The sequence below is a fragment of the Ornithodoros turicata genome, chromosome 1 (genome assembly GCF_037126465.1).
Source record: "Ornithodoros turicata isolate Travis chromosome 1, ASM3712646v1, whole genome shotgun sequence".
NCBI lineage: Eukaryota > Metazoa > Arthropoda > Arachnida > Ixodida > Argasidae > Ornithodoros > Ornithodoros turicata.
This window is the reverse complement of record NC_088201.1, coordinates 17328260-17346337: the sequence shown is the minus strand read 5'-3', so window position 1 is coordinate 17346337 and position 18078 is coordinate 17328260. Positions and strand designations below refer to the sequence as shown.

The 18078-nt window shown below is 45.7% G+C and overlaps 1 protein-coding gene across 2 annotated transcripts in view; it reads left to right on the top strand.

Annotated features, from left to right (window-relative positions):
• Positions 1-18078, top strand: part of LOC135377543 (protein slit-like) — a 268615-nt gene that overhangs the window by 1921 nt on the left and 248616 nt on the right. The gene's annotated exons all lie outside the window — the stretch shown is intronic.

Genomic DNA, 18078 nt, shown 5'->3' with positions numbered 1-18078 from the left:
CGCGGAAACTGAGTACGTGCTACTCCCCTCGTTGTAACTCTCTTAAAAGTGACATCTAACGGATTTCATCACGCTTCGCTGCGATCGTAGTGAATAAAATATAAAACCACCCCTTTAAAATGCACGATACCAACATGTGGGCCACTACCAAAGTGGTAAATGGCAGGTAGCAAATTTTATGTGGTTTACGGCACCCGCAATAGCAATAACAAAGTCACGGAAAGGGAGCGCGGGCCCTTTAAAATGTGCTACTCCCCTCGTTGTAAACCTTTTAAAAGTGACAACTAACGGATTAATTCACGCTTCGCTGTGAATTGATCGTCGCAGATGGAATATAAAACAACGTGTGGGCCACCGATACCAAAGTGGTAGAGGGTGAGAGGAGCTCATGAAGCCCCTCATGAGTGAATTCTCCCAGCTATGCGGTGGACACAACATAAGCCCTCGCTCAAAAGTCAAAACCCATAATCGACTTCAACTTCAAAATTCATCGCCGACCTCAGATCCCATAATCGGAATTCAACTTCAAAAACATGATGGGTTCTGAAGTTGAAGTCAGTGTGATGGGTTCTGAAGTTGAAGTTGGATGATGGGGTATGATCGTGATGGTTTATGATTGTGATGTGATCGGCTGCGTGGAAGTCCGATCAGGATGTGATGTTGAATGCATTCTTAGGACATAGCCGACCTATGCGATCTACTGCATGATGCTAAGACATATTAGACGATGCATGATAAACGAGTGCAACGAAGGCACGACACAGAAGACGCACTTCAACGTAGCCGTGTTGTCCCGTCTTCGTTGCACTCGTTATTATGCACTGTAACTACCAGCAAGCCGAGTCTGTTGCCGTTTTAATATTGGAAGGTATTTATTTGTACTTGTGTGTGTGTATGTGTGTCTGGAAGGGAATTTATGGAGAAGGAAATGTACTGTTAACATACTTGCATGTTTACAAGTCATAAGAATTATTTCGACATCGTTCAAGAGTTAAAGGGGCACTAAAATGCAAAAACAACTTGTTCTCAAGTGAAAGTCCGCGTTTCAATTAGTATAACACAAGCAAAATTAGTTCACACAGCGCTGCCGTTTAGAAGAAAAACGCAATGAAAACAGCCGTCTTTGGCGGCACGACGCGCATTGCTGGATCTTTCAATACCAATTTGTTGAGTTGTAGCCCACAAACGTTCTAGTGACAACAGTATTATATTCGCATCATTCGGACAGCAACACCAGTTCGCTTCGTAGTCGTGCTATGTTCTCGTAGCTTCGTAGTTGTGCAGCATGGCGTGGCACGCGCGTACACGCGCAGCATGTGCTAACAGCACCGATGCACGAGCTGAAGCGACGTTCACTACTTAGTGCCGAGGCAAGAAAGAGTCCGGCATAATTCTTATTGTAGCTTCATAACGGAATCAAAGTTTTGAATTACGACAAGTGCGAAATTAACATAACGTGTCACGCAATTTGACGTGAACTTGTGCGAGCACTTTAGTGCCCCTTTAAGGGTTATAAACACAAAAATACACACACACGCTATACACTGCCATAGGCAGCGCGGTGATATCACATCGTCCCAATCGCGTCGCCCTATTGGCTCCGCTCATGTTGTCAGCAAGTCCAGCTGGAGTGCATCTGCGCGCGCGGCGCTAGGAGCCTAGGAGGTACGTCACTTCGCTCCTGCATCCAGTCTTCTCCGACGGTGTACGTGACGCTTCCGAACGAGCCGACCGAGCGTCTCCCATTGAGACGCAAGGTAACGCCAACTCTGGGAGATACGTCACAGGGGGCGGAGTCCCCGGGCAATATACCCGTTCTAGTTTACTTACGATATGACAAATAAAAAATAAAAAAGAAGAGACTGGAAGGCTCCCACTCTTTCGCTTTACATCTTGTCTTTTTCATGTGTTAACGTGGACACTTTTATTGCAAACAGCAAAGAAACACCAAAGAGGAATTTTTGCTTTGTGCTTCATAGCCTATTAAGTTTTTTTCTTTTTATCTTTTGTTTTTTAGAAGTCTTACATATGTGTCACAAGGCAGGAGGAAATTCTCGGGATCGTATAGCATCTGTTGATGCGTCTTTTCTGTCAGAGAGCATGCCTTCTTGATTCATATTATTTCGCAGAGATCAGCACCACCACTCACGGATACATGGGGAAATAATCTTTTGCACACGCACACCTGATTGCCTGTGAGCGTGTGAATGCAAATTATGTTCATGTTGTGTTTTAGTTCATATTCATGAGTGGGCAGTAAACTAGCCAGATTTCCTAACCTCCACTTGCCAGAAATTCCTGCTAAAGACTTGCAATACATAATCATTTTTTTTTTTTTTTTTTACTACCAAAGGGTGAAATGTGGAGGGAATCAGGGTTGGTTACCGAAAATAATATCGTTTCCGATTCTGTTTCCCGTACCTAAAAAAACTCGATTTTTTTTTCCGTTTCGAGGCGATTTTCGGTAGCGGTTTCAGTTTCCTAGCTATTTTCGAGACCGGTTCCGGTTTCTGTTTCCTTGAAATCGTGTCGTCTCGTCTGTTCTCAACATTACGTTTTTACGAGGAGGTATCCGCGGCTGTGTATATGCTACGGTGGCATTACTGCGCACGCTCTACACTGCTATTCTATCTACTACCATACGGGCTTTCTGAACTGTCAACAAATACTTACAAGAAATTATGCTTTGCTTCCGTTACTTACTTTGCTTCCCTTACTTACTTACATTGCCTTGCGTTCCATATACCTTTGTCCTTTTTTCATGTCATACTTAAAGTAGAAGACAAAAGAAGAATGCGGTCCTTTCTAACCACTCATGCTCGAACTTGGGCACAAGCGCTGTCAAGCACAATGATCAACAGTTACGGTTTCCTGCGGATTGAGTCGCTTAGAAGTCTTTTGTCAAGAAGCGCCGCTCGCGTGGACTTGTCGTCAGCCCTACTGAGACCTCTTATGTCACTCCCAAAGTCGATATGTATTTCGTCGTAAAGTTAATTAAGGTGATGAGCTATGAATGGGAGAATAATAATATATACTTATACAGGGCGTTTTTTTTTGCTTTACAGAATTTTTATAAAAAAGCTATGAGAGCAGCATAGATGTCTATTTTCAAATCCGAAGACCAGGTTAGAGGTTTTTTTATGGACCTTCCCGTACCCTTCATCGTATGTGGCGACTTTAACGCCCACAGCGTTGTCTGGGGAAGCGCCCGGTCTGACGGGCGAGGGCAGATCGTCGAACGGTGCTTAGAGGAAGTCAGGGCCGTATGTGTTAACGATGGATCACCCACCTTCTATAGAGGCCCAAGGTACAAGAGCTGTCTCGATGTCACCTTCTGTTCTGAGGACCAAGCGCAGCACTTACATTGGACAACTAACTTGGAGTCCATGGGGAGCGATCATGTACCAGTGCTTATTTCACATTCATTAGTGGCTACCCGAAGCCACAGAGTGCGGATCACAGATTGGAAGCTATTTGAAATAGAAGCGGATGCAACAGTCCAGCGTGCTGCCAACATCGCAGCCTTTGAGGCCCAGATATCTGCTACGGTGGTCAAAGTGACAATCCTCACTTCAGCCTCAAGAGCACACCAGTCTGTGGACGTTGAGTACCAATGTCTACGGGCAATTCGACGCCGTGCCGAGCACTGTTTCCGTAGAACTGGCCGTATCGAAGACTACAAAGAGGCCTGTAGGGTTAAAGTCATTATCCGCAGACATCTGGGGAAGCTTTCCTCCAAACGGTGGAAATCTTTCTGTGAAACATTAAACCCACATGCCACTACAGGACACATGTGGCGAATTGTGAAAGGCTTAGGAGCACCGGTGAGTCAGCTTTTTCCATTCCGCGCTCTTACCGTGCATCATGGTACGTCAGAAACAGCTGCTGGGGAAGAATTTTGCGCGTTACTCCTAAAACCATCGACAGCGTCCCTAACTTCTGGGTACCAGGTGTCAACGCAAGAGGCACTTTGCGCTGTCGACTTAAACCACAATGCTGAAGATACTGCGATGGATCTTGACTTCACCCCTCAGGAGCTGGAAACAGCCATTCAAGCGTGCAATCGCCGGTCGTCCCCGGGCCCGGATGGTGTATCGTACCAAATGATAATGCATCTTGGCCATGTGGCTTGGAAAGTATTGCTTCGGTTGATGAATGACCAATGGCAAAAGGGAACTATCCCTGAGGGCTGGAAGGTATCGCGAGCAATACCTATTCTGAAGGGGAAAGCACCAAGTCAAATAGACTCGTTTCGCCCAATAAGCTTGACAAGCTGCTTGTGCAAGATTATGGAACGTATTATCTTATCTCGGATTGAGCGGTATTTGGAATCTCGCAATCGTCTGCCGAAAGAGATGGCAGGGTTCCGAAGAGGAAGGTGTACAATGGATTGCGTACTGGACCTAGTATCAACAGTTGAACAGGAGCGATTGGGTGGACGATTGACTGCAGCTGTGTTCCTTGACATCAAAAGGGCGTATGACACTGCAAGTCACCCTCATGTTCTGCATGGCCTCTACTCCCTCGACATAAGGGGGCGAGCGCTGAGGTGGATTGCTAACTATTTAAGTGGCCGGGCCGTGTTCATGCGTACCAGCACCGGGGATACACAGAAACACTCTGTGACCGCAGGAGTGCCGCAGGGAGCAGTACTCAGTCCCATGCTTTTTAATGCCCTACTGGCGACACTCCCGTCCCTGTTACCACGAGGCGTACGTCTGAGTATGTATGCCGATGACTTATGTCTGTGGTCTTCCGGGAAACAGTGGCCAGCGCTTCGTACACGTCTTCAGGAGGCACTAGACAAAGTTACCATCTTCTTGTCTCAACGGGGCATGGATGTGTCGTTAGAGAAAACAGTACTGATGCCGTTCACGAGGAAACGTTTACCGAACTTTCAGCTTCAAGTCAATGGTCAACAACTTCGAAGAGTAACACATCACAGGTTCCTTGGGGTCATCGTGGACAGATCTCTGTCCTGGTCAGCCGAAGTTCAACGCATAAAGGAGAAAGCTACATCCGTCGTTAATGTCATGCGCTACATCGCAGGCAGTCGATGGGGAGCGTCTCCGGCGGCTATGCTCGGTCTGCATCATTCACTAATTCGTCAGATGTTGGCGTACTCCCTGTCACTTCTACAAGGTCTGTGTCCCACCTCAGAATCTATCCTCGAGAGTGTGGTTGCAAGGAGCCTAAAAGTGTGCTTGGGGGTTCATCGGTCAGCTTCTAACCAGCTCACATTTGCAGAAGCGAAGGAACCTCCGGTACCAGCTCTAAGAGTTCAGGAATCACTTCGTCACTTCATCCGACTGTCAACGCGTCATCGTCGGCACCACCTTGTTGAAGCAATTAATAAGAGAGATAATTCCACTTTTCACCAGGCCATTCTGCCATACCGAGGCATCTCACCATCATATAAACGCATTCCAGCATCGCCTTTGCCATGGTGGAGTGTTGTGCCTCTCAGAGTCAATGCAGAAGTTCCAGGCCTTTCGTCGAAGAAGTCCTCACCTCCTTGCATGCAGCGACAACTGAGCTTGGAATTGATCCAACGTCTGGATGATCGCACGGCGGTATATACGGATGGCTCCACAATATCTACAGGATCCGCCTGTGCCTTCGTTGTACCAGCGTCGAATACTGCGCGCAGTGCTCGACTATCGCATCGTACTTCATCGACAGCAGCAGAGCTACACGCTCTTCTTCTAGCCATAGAGCATATCTCGTGCGCGCCTTCCCAGGGAAAATGGGTGATTTTCTGTGATTCTAAAGCCGCTTTACAGACCCTTATGACACCGGGTACACACCACCTCTCAGCTCCTGTACTGAATGACATACTAGTAGCGCACCAAAAAGCAGTGATCGCTGGCCATGACGTGATTTTCCGGTGGATACCTGGCCACTGTGGGATCACCGGACATGATGCGGCCGATCACAACGCCGGGAAAGCACATGGAAATAGTACATTCCGCAGTGTTTACTTCACGAAGGTGGACGCCAAGAGTGCCTTAAAGTCTCTGAGCCATAAGCTGTCAAAAGATCAATGGTTTTGTGGCGAGGCTGGATCTTCCCTTCTGCACCGGGTTGACCCCGAACTAGCTCTGGCCCTCCCAACATCCATGCCACGGCAGATTACGTCATTGTTTCACAGGCTCCGGCTCAATGTACCATACAGTGCAAGACTCCTGTACAGGCTTGGGAAAGCGGACTATCCTAATTGTCCAGTCTGTGGCTCAATCGAAGACGTCGAACATATTATAGTTACGTGCCCAAGATACTCTGAGTGTCGTGACAGACTTGTAGCCGCGTTAGGCCGGGTTGACAATCGACCCTTCGGAGTGCAGAAGGTGCTGGGCCCATGGCCAATGAGCACTCAACTGCCAGCTTTGCGAGCCGTTACACAGTTTTTAAGGGACACCAAGCTGTTAGATGGGCTATGACCTGTCTGTGGCGTTCGTCGCCGCTTCGCGACATCTCCAGTGGGTGATGGTGGATGTGTCTGGAACTCCTTTCCTTGGGTGATCTGGGGTAGCCGGCCCTCGTGATGAGGGCTACAATCCCCATTTTTTTCCTTTCTTTCAATCAATCATCATCTATTTTCAAATGAGTTATACGGCCAGGCGGACAGCCTCTGGAAGAGAGTATGTAACTACAAGATAACTAATTACCTAAACCTCATTAATTAACTCTTTAATTAGGAAATTTCGGGCAAAAGCCAGATAGCAGAGCGGGTGACAGTCCTCCTTCAAAGCCATTCGATCTTTTAAAAACTCACAAAAGAGCGCGTGCCATGAAATATCCACCGCTGAATTTTGATATGCAAATGAGCCGAAACTGAAAAAGCGCACCTTAGGAGCGCATCACCCTGGCTTACGGAGGCTTATCTGGGCTGGAAAGCCAGCAGATCTGCACCTACTCCAATCATCTCCCTCGCTCCAAATCACGTGGCCCTCTGACGTGAAATGAGCACTGTGCTCCCTGCATCCCCGGTCGCCGTGGTTTCGGTTTCGGCTCCGGCTCATTTGCATATCAAAATTCGGGATTGATATATTTTAACACACGTGCATGTTTCAGTATTTTTTAAAGCATGGAATGGCTTTCAACGAGGATAGTTTCTCATTCTGCTATCTCGCATTCGCCCGAAAGCCGAAAGTTCATTAATGAATTTTAGGTAATTAATCATCTTGTAGTTGCATAGTTTCTTCGAGAGGATGTCCGCCATGCAGTACAACTGAACTGAGAAAACTATATCTATGCTGTTCTCATAGCTTTTCTTATAAGAAATCTGTAAAGGATAAAAATAAACACCCTGTATAAAAATATGAAATTAAAAAGATGGAGAAGGAGGATTACGTTTTGTGAATCCGGTTTCCGTTATCGTTGCCACCCTTGAATTTCGTTTCGGTTTCTGGTAATGGAAACGAAAATAATTTTTGTTTCTGTTTGTATTTTCGTTTCCTGCGGAATTCGGGTATTTAAAGGGGCACTAAAATTCTTCAAAAACAGCTTGCTCTCAAATGAAAGTTCATGTTTCACTTCGTTCAGTTCAAACAAAATTAGGTCACACAACGCTACCGTTTAGAAGAAAAAACGCAATGAAAACAGAGCCGTCTTTGGCGGCAATGAATGGGATCCCCAGGAGGCAAAGATTGGCGGCATCCAATCAGACAGCAGGAGAAGCGCGCACATACCTATCGTGCAAGTGTGGATGTGGAACGATCCGATCGTAGTGTTCCGTATATGCGCGGCATGATGCGCACTGTTGCATTTTTCAATACCGATTCACTGAATTGTAGTCCACAACACTTCTCATGCGAATCTTCCACTGACAACAATTATCTTCATGTCGTTCGGATAGAGACGCCAGCCCGCTTCGCAACGCGCACTATGTTTTTCACTGGGACTGCTCCATGACGTGGCACGCGCGTGCACGCGCAGCATGGACTAAAAACACTGATGCACGAGCTGAACCGTCGTTCACTGCTTAGCGCCGAAGCAAGAAAGAGTCCGGTATGATTTTGATTGTAGCTTCGTAACGGAATCAAAGTTTTGAATTATGACAACAAGTACGAAATCAACGTAGCGTGTAACGTAATTCGAAGAAAACTTGTTTTTGCATTTTAGTGCCCCTTTAATTCCATTCACAATTCCATCCCTCAATGTGAAGGGATCAGATCCCCGTGAGCGATACAAATTAAGTATGCGATGTACTTGACTAGTACTACTAGTACAGGGTGTGTGCAGAAAAACGTGACCCGCATTTTTACATGTAACTCGTTGTCTACTTACCCGAGGAACTTCCGGTGGCGTATAATGGCGTATTTATGCGTGCGAAAGCTACAAAAAAATCCTGGAAGTCATACTCAGCGTAAAAAAATAAACAGAGCGCGAAAACATGGGCTTCCATGCAGTACAATAGGGCGGTCATCACAGTGCATGGTAGTGCATTTCGGTCTCCGGAGAGTTATGTGCGGGCACCGCTAGGGGTACTGTCGATGAGCATCCATGTGATCCATGTGGGACATCGTTTCGATTTATGCACCGATAGCTCCCCTAGCGGTAATTGAAGACAACTCTCCTACGTCCACCATGGTGCCCTATTCTGATGCACGGAGGCCGACGTTTTCGTTGCTCCGTTTATTTTTAAGCTGAGTATGTCTTTCACAACTTTTCTGCAGATTTCGCACGCATAAATGCGCCATCGTGTGCCACCGGAAGTTCGTTAGTTAGGTAGACAACAAGCTATGTGCCTAAATGCGGGTCATGTTTTTCTGCACACACCCTGTACATTTGCAGCGTGGTACATTGTACTTGCTTAAAGTACCAATGGTGTCAGGTACTTGATACTTCACTTGAAGTAAAATTTTGAGACGGTGGGCGGTGGTGGTGGCGAAAGGGCTTGCCGTTGTCGGCCTCAGCAGCAAATGGCGCTTCAGAAAGAATCGCCTGGCCATTCAACCCGTGCTTGCTGTGTATCCGTATCTCGCGCACTGTGCTCGTTGGCTGCGCGCAACTCGGTGCAATGTGGGCACCCCGCCGGACTTTACCAGCTCCCGTGGCTCAGTGGTTAGCGTGCTGGCCATGTCACGTCGAGACTGGGAGGTACCCGGGTTCGAATCCCGGTGCCGGCTGTGCTGTCTGTGGTTTTTCCTGGGTTTTCCTCAGACGCTTTCAGACATATGTCGGCACAGTTCCCTTAGAAGTCGGCCCAGGACGCACATTCCCCCAGGGCGTCAGTCGTGATGTTGCCCACATACGTAAGGCCGACAACGGCAAGCCCCATCACCACCCACCACACCCCGCCGGACTTGTTCGTATTTAAAGTAGAGCTCTACGTTAAACGTTTAAACGTCAAAACGTTTAAACGCGTTTTTTAACACGTTTCACAGATAAACGTTTTCTTAAAACACGTTTGAACGTGTTCTGTTAGATATATGTTCAACAGCACGTATACGTTTTTAAGTGTTTTCCCAGGATACGTTTAAACGTTTTCGTTCGCATAAACGTACAGCGGCACGTATACATATATAAACGTTTTCTTGGGAGACGTTTAATCGTTGTCTTTCCTCCTCTAAACACTGCAGCTTACTTTCCTTGAAAGACAGTGCAGGGTATCGTTAAAGTGGCATGTTACTTTGTCCCGCTCATTTGTGGCCGTCTTGTGTTTAATAAAGAACAGTCACAGCGCAGAGCGCATTTTATTCCGTTTCTTGGTGGTTAATAGAGCGTTGCCACACCCCGTTCGCAGCGTACACCGAACTACGCTCCGCGTGCACTCATGGCATTGGGATCGCTGACACTCCAAAAACGGAGTTTTATCTCATCGACATCGTCCAGCACAATTACAATTCTGGGTGTTATCCTTTTCTCCATCCCAATTTGTTCATAACGGGAGGTGCACGGCTCTTTGTGGGAATTCGCGTCAGCGCAGCATGCCACAAAAGTCGTGCTCATCCCTTTTTTCCCACTTCTGCGCAAGAATGATATCATTCGGGACAGTGATTGGTTCTTCACGCGTAATTGGCGAATGTTCTGGTTTTAGAGTGCAATAATGGGAACCAGTAGGAAAGAGCAGGTTATATGCTTCAGGATAAAGTAGTCGCTCAAGGTGACCATCTTCCGCGTTGGTCTTTTCACCAAAATACTACTCGCGTAAAGAAGGTAAATACGGAATTTTTAGTATAAACTACCCAAATGATTCAAACGTCATCACCGACATTACGAGCTCGACATGTTTAAAATTGTAGTGAAACACGTCGGTTCATAATGAAATGTACGACGAAAATGAACACTGATAGAGCGGCTTAAAAGCCAAGCCAAATATGAACTGAAGTAATAGGCTACTTACAACACAGTGAGAAACTGGCGTAGCTGGTAATTACTGATGGGAACCATGGACGCGCTGGGCATAACGGGGACAACATCTGTCTCTGTCCCCGTAATGCCTGGCGCGTCCATGTTTCCCATTAATAAAGATAAGAATTTGCTTAAATAGCTACCCGTTTCGAAAGGCGTTGCGTTTCGTATTAACAAGACGTTTAAACGCTTCGCCTTGACATAACGTTCAACCGCTTCATTTTAACAAAGCGCTTAAACGTTTCACATTAACGACACGTTTAAACGTTTCGCATTAACCAAACGCTTAAACGTTTCGCATTAACAAAACGTTTAAACGTTTCGCATTGAACAAAACGTTTAAACGTTTCGTAAGGAAACGTTTTCCAGACTATACGTGAATCTAAACGGCGTATAAAACGTTTAAACGGAAACGTTTTAAACGAAAGTCGGAAAAACGTGTTAGATCCTGAGCCCTAATTTAAAGTTTTTTTCGGTATTTAGTATCTTGCTAGTTATTTTTTCGAAGCAGCACTTTGTACTCTATCTAAAATACTTTTTTAGGTATTTTCTACTCAATATTTTAATTACTTTGTCAAATGTCTTCGCACTGCTTCCAGCTTCGCAGCCTTTCACAGTTTTGTGCCCTTGTTGTTTTCCCTCTCTTGTTCTGGAGAAACCCGCCAAAACCCTCCGACACACGGGATGCTCAACTTCTGGGACACGGGAAAACGTCGCACGTTCGGGGTAATCCTGCCCCCGCGTCGTATGTTGTGCGTGTCCTATGTCTTCGACGCTCCCCTTCTTTATTCCGTTTCTCCCCCTTTCCTTTACAAAGTGGCCAATTCTCTCTGAGCCTGGATACTTTATTTTTTCATACCTCCCCTCAGCAAAACACAGCTGCAATGACCCACACTCTGGAGGACGATAGTCATAAAAAAGAGAAAGCACACGCAAATATTTGTCTTACTGTGACAGCGCTGTGGCATGCGGGCGAGTGACCGGTGGCAACCTCCTTGTCCATTTTGTCTTTGAGTGATATAAGGACTCCATCAGACAAGGTTGAGTTAGACAAGGTCTTCCGAGCCGTCTACATTGCCGGATTGTAGCATGTAGCCTACCAATCCCGTATTCCGAAATGCCACCGTTAAGAATCCACTGTTTAAAATCCCATCTGTTCAAAATCCCAAACGGCGCTAGCGTAGCGTTCCGTGCGTGCCCAGATGCGGGAGCCCCCCAACCGCGTGGTGAACTGTAAAAAACAAACAAACCTAAACTACCCTAACCTAACCAAATTCTAACAATTCCTTCTGCTCTGATACGGTCGCCATGCTAAGCCTACGGTAGCCAAAAACCTGGTTTTTATTCACGACAATGATTCTGACCGATGTCAGAATCACGCAATACTGTGTGGTTTGTGAGTAGTATGTATTATTCAACACTATCATTCCGCTATTCTTCATATTGAAGCTTTAGTGTAGAAATCTGGGATTTTGAACATCTGGGATTTTAAACGTTAACGGTGGAATATCGTTGCATGCCCTCCTCTATACTTCCTCTGCGATATCTGAGACCGTATTTTGAATGGGTTTCCGACACTGAAAACAACATTTTAGTGCAGCACAAACTGTGCTTACCAAAGAGGAAGATTCTGCAGATGCGAAAATGTCGAATTCCAAATTCAGAAAGCACGTGCGTGTCTGTCGAAATTCAGGGTTATATTCGGCCACCAAGTCTCGCCGTTTAAGCTTTATGCATGCTAAATGCTGCTGAATTTTTCACGGGAGCAAGACGGGGTAGCTGGTACTGCATGGTTCATACTTCGTGTTTTCGCTGAGAGACAAGGACGAATGTTAGGATAAACGGAAACAGACAGGGACACTGCATTTTTTTAAAACTTGAAGGAATCTTACATTTAAGTCTCGAAATGACACTCACGGGTCTTCTTAACAACTGGTGATTATTTTAAATACGTTTGTTTTCAAGTATTTTGAGCTGTATTTCAATTACAGTCGGCTCTCAGTATTTGGTATCTTATTTTAAATATTTCTGTGCGGTATTTTGTACATGTCTGGCACCCGCACGTGGCATTCAGATCTCGGAAAATGTTTTCCTTTAGGCTTCTCACAATCTCTTATTCTCATGGAACCACCACTACGATTTCGTTCACAGCCGACAAATATTTGCGTCCTGATCCCCTTTTAAGTCTCAGAATCTGCCATTGCTGGCTGGGCTAATATTCCTATTGCTGTGTATTACTGGGTATTCTATCGTATCATATCGTACGCTCTCTTCTGAGCAAAATCACGTCAAAATCACGCAATACTGTGTGTAGTAGGTATTGTACTGTCAGTAGTATGTATTATTCAACACTATCATTCCGCTATTCTTCATATTAAAGCTTTAATGTAAAAATCTGGGATTTTGAGCGTCAACGGTGGAATATCGTTGCATGCCCGCCTGTACTTCCTCTGCTATATCTGAGACCAGACTTGGAGGTATCTTGAGTACCGAACTCTAAATTCTGTAATACTCGTAAATACTGTTGTTGGTATCTTAGTATCGTACTGAGTACGCTTCCTGAAAAGTATTTGTACTGTAATTAAAATACTATTTTCAGTATTTAGTACTCAGTACTCTAATCACTCTTTCCTTTTAGTCGAATATTGAGATGGACATTCCTTGTTTCTTTTTTGGTTGTTTTTTTGCCGCAGCTGAGGACAGTTGACCTTTCCAGGCCCTTTCAAAGGAAGTTCGCGCTGTTATCATATGGCTTGAAACACCACGTGTGTTCTGACCTTAAAACTGGGCTCTCAGTGCAACGACTCCTCTTTTGTGCGTTGTGTGTCCCATGTGTTATCCAAAATAGCTCAGCCTTTTACTGTCCTCTTGCATTGCATTCCAACTTCGAGTTCTACCCTACTTTTTTGTGTGTTACGTTCTGGGAGGCCTTTGCGAGGCCTTTGTCTAATTTGCAGGCATATCTTGACACTTCTGTGCCTGTTTATTTTGTGAGTATCTTATAAGTATCTTAAAATGCTTCTTATAGTATTTACTCTACTCTACTCTAAATACTTTCATTTCTAACTATCTTTACTGTATTTTAAATACATTTTGCGCGCAGTATTTAGTAACGTATTTTAAATACTTTTTTGTAGTATCTTCTACATGTCTGTCTGAGACCGTATTTTGAATGGAGTCAATGGGGTACCAGCAATGGGGTAGAGTATGGCTCCTGGCGATGAAACTCCCCATTCATCATCTTGTAATAAATTTATTGTTGTTGTAGGTCTCAGAATCTGCCGTTACCGACTGGGCTGTTATTACTATTGCTGTGTATTACTGAGTATTCTATACTGGTACGTCTTCGATCACCGTTTGGGGAAAATGCGTGGAGGAGCAAGCCTGCACCCACTTATTTCGATCAAGGGGAAAGAATAATCTCATACAACCGCACCGAATAATCAAAGAACTCAAATCACATGACGTGTTTATGTACAACGAATTCATTGCTACAGAACGTGTGGACCACTGTAAATGCGAATCAAGTCATCGAATTACAAGAACTTCATGCAAAAGGGCACCGACGAGTATACAAGGCCATGCAGAAAAGCGGACAACACATTTCAAAACGTGGAAAGGTGAGCAGTGTGTTCTTTCCAGTTGAGTCCACGTGGCTATCAGCCCGTCAGTTGTTGCCGGTTAAATTTTGGGACGAAATAAAATAATGCGTACTCTTCGTTTACCCAACCCTTGTGAAGGCAAGGAGAACACTTGTTTTTCGTTCCCTCCGTGTGGATATTTTATGGCTCTTCTTTGTATTCTCATCGCTGCGCACAGTACCACACTCTGTCCCATAGTATTCGATCGTGTCCGGAACGACGTTTGAGCATAGAGAAATAGCGCACGCTCTAAGCACAGAACCGAAGGAAGCTTCGGCGCAATTAATCTTGGACGGTTAATAGCACTCGAGGAAATGTCATTGCCACCGTGCACCCACGTAAGCATGGGATGCCCTTCCTAAAAGTATACATACAAACGCACTTTTTTATGTGGGATGGTGCCCGAGAGGAGAGGGCGAAAATATGCAGTCAGGGGAACGCAAATGACGTACATTTCTGGCGTCATCTAACGAAGAATGTCGTTGGCATGAATGGTGTGACTGTACTCGGTACAGGGAGAGGGCTTCAAGTTGGAAGTCTCCTGTGCCCCTCATGACAAAGCAAAAGTAACCTCGAGTGTATATAATTTGAAGTGTGAGAGAGTTTCAGTGCCAAGAAAATGTTCAGATTTCACAGCGATTTCCGCAGGAGATGACCCCCCCCCCCCCTTCTTATAGCTGTTTCGCTGCTACTGTCTGCTGTGCCATGATGGTGCACATGCACATGCCGCTGTGTACTGGACACGAGCGCGAACAACTAGACACGGGCAAGGCTAGACGACGCTGCGCTGTGTCTAGTTGTTGTTCGCACTCGTGTTCAGTATATTGCACCAACAAGCTCAATCGTCCACTTTGTTCATGGGCTATGCCGCTGTGCTCTGTTTGGATACATTACCTACTGCAAATATCCAAAAGACCTTAGCAGTTGCTGCGAAGCTTAATTACTAGGAATCGTGTAGCATATAAACTTGCTAGAAATGTATTTGTTGTGTCTTATACATGGCATTATACCGATTATGCAAATATGGAACAGTAGCCATAGCCAGTTTTGTAATTATGCGTTTCCGCGCAAACACACATGCTTAGTTACGAATATTGGAATTTAATCACTGCGATAAACAATTGCAGTAGTGATATTCATTGAAATGACGCTTCGTGATATGTGCGGGTGAATATGCTGAACGGTAAATAAATTTATTGGCTTGTATTCGATACGGATGACACTTAATTCGCAGTGGTCACGAGGTATAAGCTTGTCTATCATGCTATATACAGGCCAGAGCAAATCGAAAGCCTCCGAAGAAGAATTTATAATTTTGCGTATCCAGTCGTGCTTTGATGCGGCTCCATATTACATATACCCCATACTCGTATCCCACAGCCGTGCGTCATATTACAACCGCTAGAACTCAATGTTTCACGTCTTCGACTACAAGAGTCCTATACGGCATACTGTTGGCCATGAAACATGTCACCTCAGCAGCGCGGCATCATGGACCATTTTTACTGACTCATACTTCAGTTAGGCCTCATGGCCATTAGTTCAGCGTTCGCAGCTTCAATACCGACTCGCACAATGCTTCAGTGTACCAGGGCCTGTGTCGCAAGTCGTGTGATTCATTACAAAACACATACATGATACGGTCCTTTGTTGACAGGACTCGCTTTACGTGCTCGGGCATTGGGACGTGGGTCAATATGACCTTAGTGAAAGCACGTGGTCTTTTGTGTGCTTCGTTCGTGACCAAACCAATAGAAGAGCGTTGCTTCTGGCATATGAAGCATATCGACATTCTTTGTGCTTACGCCCGTATAGGTAGACGAGGAGGAATTTCCGCGCTTTAGCTAACCGACCCGATCATGTCACGTGTGGGCTAGCCAAGAAAAAGGGAGAAAAACCCGAGACATATCACAAGGACGGGACACGACACGTTCACAGACACAGGAAACCCTTTAATGACGCACAGCACTACACTGTTAAAACAGAACTTCACCACATAGCACGTTCCTAGCCAACCATCATACCGAATGGTATCATTCTGTGTCATGATTTGTTCAAAACAGGGGGGAGGCGCCTATCTGGGACAAGATAATCTGTCCCAGATAGGCGCCTCCTCCCATTTTCAACAAATCAATGCACAGAATGATATCATTCGGTGTGATGGTTGGCTAGGAGCGTGCAATGTGGTGAAGTTCTGTTTTAACAGTGTAGGTCCTCAACAACCCCACACTCTTAAAAATGAACTTCACCGCATAGCACTCTCCTAGCCAACCATCATCTCGCATGACATCGTTCTTTCCCCTGATTTGTTGAAAACGGGAGGCGTACGCCTTTTTTTGTGGCACTTATGCACTTCATAATTGTCACAAAAATGGCGCACGCCTCCCATTTCCAGCAAATCAGAGGAGAGAACGATGTCATTCGATATAATTAATGGTTGGCTACACTCTTAAAAATGAACTTCGCCACATAGCACGCTCCTAGCCAACCATCACCCCGAATGACAACGTTCTCGCCCCTGATTTGTTGAAAACGGGAGGAGGAGCCTATTTTGTGACCATTATGCACGGCACAAAATAGGCTCCTCCTCCCGTTTTCAACAAATCAGGGGCGAGAACGTTGTCATTCGGGGTGATGGTTGGCTAGGAGCGTGCTATGTGGTGAAGTTCATTTCTAAGAGTGTAGGAGCGTGCATGCACTGCGGTGAAGTTCTGTTTTAATAATAATTGATTAATAATTGGGGGTTTACGTCGCGTGACAACTGAGATCATGAGCGACGCCAAAACGGTCGGTCTGTGCTCACCGATGAAAGCTCACCACACGGCACCCCGTATTTAACGTTCCTCGCGGAAGACGGCGTGTCTAAGCAACTTGTACCCTGCCACCAAGTTGCTGGCGTCCTCGGCCGGGTTCGAACCCGCGATCTCGGGATGAGAAGGAGAACACGCTACCGACTGAGCCACCGAGGCCGATCTGTCATTTAAGGGTTTGCTGTGTTTGAGAACGGGTCGTGCCCTGTCCTTGTGCTTCCTGTCTAGGGCTTTTCTGTGCTCTGGTTGTCCCCTGGCTCGCATCATGTCAGCTTAGACGCGGGTACTTCAGCCCGTTTTCTTACATGCAGCATGCAACGCGACTTTCCAAGGGATTGGGGACAGTTACCGAGGAAAACGCGAAATCCCGGAGCGCAGTATGCAATAAATTGATCAACGCCAGTTGAGTATGACAAAATTCTTATGCAAATGACCAACCGGGATCTCTGGACCGACATGTACCAACTATTGGATCTCTGTATGTTAGCATCTTGGCACGTTAAGCACGCTCTTCAGACTGCAAATTTTCAAGATCAGTGGAGGTCCAGCACAAGTTTTCGATACTCGTCGTTCTTATAAAACCAAAGGTTTTACAGAACGCAAATTCTACTCTTTCTTCCGCGCCCTGTATGTTACTCCCGTTAGAATTTTCCAAAGCGGTTGTCCGAACAACGCGCATATCCTTCGTCTGGTGCGACCTCGTACGATGAGAACCGTGCACGATATTTAGAAATAGTAATTGCAGGTACAGGACAAGCCAGATAGCGCAAGAAACGAAAGCATGCACTACTTCAGCAAGTATAACTTGGTTAGGCCTACAGACAACAGCGGCTGTTGTCTTGTGCGTAATATTATGTTGGTACTATACAGCACGTGTCTTGTGCTTTCTACAGTTTTTGTGTATCGTGACATTTTGCTTATGTAACGATTGATTCTCACGATGTTCGCTTCGTTCATCGCAGCCAATTCAAAGTCCGTGATGAAGAAAAGCGGCTCGAGCCCTCCGACGATGCCGAATGTTCGCGCTCTCTCCTTTATCGTCTGAAAGATCCAGATTAATCATTATGAAGGGATTTGAAGGAGTCACAAAAATCGTTGGCGAGACGAACCAGGATCAACATGGCAATTGAGAAAGTGGAACTTACCTCGAACATGGTAAAGTAGGTGTCTTCTGTTTTCCTGGTCGTCAGCACGTACACTAGCGGAACAATTTTTCTTGCAGCGGTGTTACTAGATGACCACGCGTGCAAGGTGTACAGCTGCGTGTACTG